The 2982-nt window shown below is 37.2% G+C and overlaps 1 long non-coding RNA gene across 1 annotated transcript; it reads left to right on the top strand.

Moving 5' to 3' along the window:
* The first annotated feature begins 709 nt into the window (after nucleotides 1–709).
* On the top strand, nucleotides 710–2682 carry LOC140325013 (uncharacterized). Its single transcript, XR_011919622.1, has 3 exons — nucleotides 710–900; nucleotides 1410–1487; nucleotides 2261–2682. It is a non-coding gene; the product is annotated as an uncharacterized lncRNA (long non-coding RNA).
* The last annotated feature ends 300 nt before the right edge of the window (nucleotides 2683–2982 follow it).

The following is a 2982-nucleotide window of genomic DNA, read 5'->3' as shown; positions in this document are numbered from 1 at the left end:
ATATCATAAATAATAATAACAAAGTCATCAAGACAGTTTGGACAGGTTGAAGATGAAGGTGCCTGTGGGTTTTGGCACCTGGGTTTAACCCTGAGGTACCTTACCTGTTTCTTTCTAGAGCTTTTTCAGTTTTTTCTCTGCTGTTCTTAATATATTTTAAAACCTAACTCATGCTTGAAAAATACACACCTAACTATTTAATACCACTGCCTGCACCTAACTTTTACAAAATGTATGCATAGATGTTTCACATGACATTTTGATTCTTTCATGTGGTCACTATCCCATACTACATCACCTGTGCCAGGTGGTGGCCTTTAGGCACTTCCCACTATTATGCAGGGAGGCAGACCAGGGCAATGCAACACTGGAACACTGTTAAAGGTTTGCTGAGTTTGCTAACAATGTATAAAGTAAGCTTTTTAAATTTATTATCTAGAGGTGCTCTTTAATTCCCTGATACATGTAAAAATGTGACCTATTATCTGATTATACATAACTGTTGAAGTATACTAACAATAACATATGTAGTATATTGAAAGCATAAAGTGTGAGAAAACGTCTTATCTGATTTCTGTAATTCCAGACACAAGGCACTGAAAAACCTGGATCTCTGAAACTCTCAGTGTATGACCTTTTAGATTACATGTGACCTTCCTGTGTTATGATTCAGAGCGGAAACATGCGCAATATCATCGGAGATGGCTGTGTCTGGCGGGTGGATGGATGAGCACAGGATGCATAATGAAATGATATATTAACCCTCCCGGAGTGGACGGTAAAGGTGTCATAACATTGTCATAATATTGTGATGTCATCTCGTGGCAGCAGAGATGAACCACAGGGCCCTAAAATGGATTGATATGGCAATCCAGAAGTTTTGTGGTTACAAATGTACAGGTGAGTCAGTGGATTTTCTGAATCATACACCATCCCAGTAAATAAAAGTTATTATGAACAGTTCAGATAGCACTTTTTAGAAGCCTTTTGAAACTTTGTTGTTAATTTTGAATCCCCATTAGGTAGCTTTCACCTTAATTCCTCACCCTTTGGGCCTGATTTATTAAAGCTCCCCAAGGCTGGAGAGGATAGTCTTTTATCAGTAAAGCTGGGTGATTCAGCAATCCGGAAATGGACCTGGTTCAGGATTCAAAACATTTGCTAGCAAATATTTAATAATTTGTTCCAGGTTTGCTGGATCACCCAGCTTCACTGATGAAAGTATATCCTCTCCAGCCTTGGAGAGCTTTAATAAATCACGCCCTTTGTCTCTGAAATGAGATGTAAGGAGAAACAAACTATATCATAAACAATCATACAACTTTGAAATATACCTGCTGATTGTGAACTTGTTAAAAACATTTGCCCTTATGTCCTCCATCCTACTAATCTTTCCCCATTTAATCTAGGAGTTGGGTCGAAAGCAGACAGCAGTATACAAGATCATATTATGTGCCAACACCTGACAACCCTGTAAAAATGGTCAGGTAAGTGAAGACAGTCCAATAGAACTCTATAGGACTGTAAAGAGAGGAATTGCCTGCTGTCACATCTCATGAATCTGTAAAGGGAGAGGGTGGTTTATTTTAGGTCAGGAGAGGGGCAAACATGATAACTGAGTTTATTTCACAAATTCTCATATCCTTTAATGGAGACATTTCTTCCAGTGACAACTGTCCAGCAGGGAATTTCCATTGATCCTAGACAGTCTTACTCTTACTTCCTGTAGTCTTTTGGATGAGAACCAAGGACAAATCTCCCCAACAAATGACATACTGTAAGAAGGAACAGGAACAAGTAAGGGATTTAGTAAAAAATGAATGAATCAATGAAAGGATATTGGATTGAATATAATTCCAATTATCCTGGTTACAAGGTTTAAGGAGCCTGCCTGTACTTTTCACAGGTCCGGGGACTGACACAATCTGTGCCATTTTATACACTAATCTGGAGCTTTAGGATTCACAAAGAACTGGTCTAAGGAATTTCTGAAAAATAAAGAAAAATGCAATTTTCTGATTCTCTGATTTTTTATCTTGACAAGATACGATTATCTTCTTGAAAATCTTTGAAGTTTATTATATACATTTATTTTGGTTTTAGACTGTCTAATCAAAGAAAATGTATTAAATCCTCCCTGCTTTTCTTAGGACAGAAATTTGGGCTATGAGCCAAACACAATAATTTTTTTAAGTCAAGCTTTATTTGAACTCATTTTAGATCTACCTTTCTATCTCTTTATTACATTTTTTACTTCCAGCAAACATTCGTGAGAAGATGCGGTTGTGGTTGATCTAAATTGGACATTTGTGAACATGGGCAAGAACTGCACAGGCCCCAAGATTTACTTAATTGTGTCATATCTTTGCCAGCATCTCATCTGAACAAGCGGACCCTGCTTGGTACTTTATGATGGTCCTATTCTTCTGGAGGGAGAAGTAAATTAAGATTTTGTCATGGCAAGTACTGTGATCTCTGTGAAACGCAATACATATCTGATAATGTTATACTTACACACTGCTTACCATGCAGGTATTTAACATTTAACAAATATCTGATGTTAAATACCCCATCAGAGCTCTTGTAGTGAATTCAAAATGCCCGTCAGTCATAAGAGGAATGTTCTGGAATTTAATGAGTTTTGCTCTTCAGTTAAATATTAAAGTGAACCTATCCTACAAGAAATAAGTAAGCTGTCACTGCTAACTTCTTCTGAAATTATTAGTTGTCTATCTGTCGTGCTAATCTCTTTGTTTTATACTTTCTCTGCCAACCTAGAACATAAATGCAGGACTTCTGACTTTGTGTCAGTGGTAAAGCCAGTGAGCAACAAGGAAACCTATATTTTCAGTTGAAGGTCTAAAATGTCAGCCTCCATATTCTTCTTATGAAAAGTTAACTTTAAAGAGACTCTGTCACTGTGCTCTGGCTAGTCAAAGTAATGAAATCTATAAAGCCAACCCAAGACCCCCTTATACTCAT

Source organism: Pyxicephalus adspersus, chromosome 2, assembly GCF_032062135.1.
Source record: "Pyxicephalus adspersus chromosome 2, UCB_Pads_2.0, whole genome shotgun sequence".
Lineage (NCBI taxonomy): Eukaryota > Metazoa > Chordata > Amphibia > Anura > Pyxicephalidae > Pyxicephalus > Pyxicephalus adspersus.
This window is presented reverse-complemented; position numbering and strand designations above follow the sequence as displayed.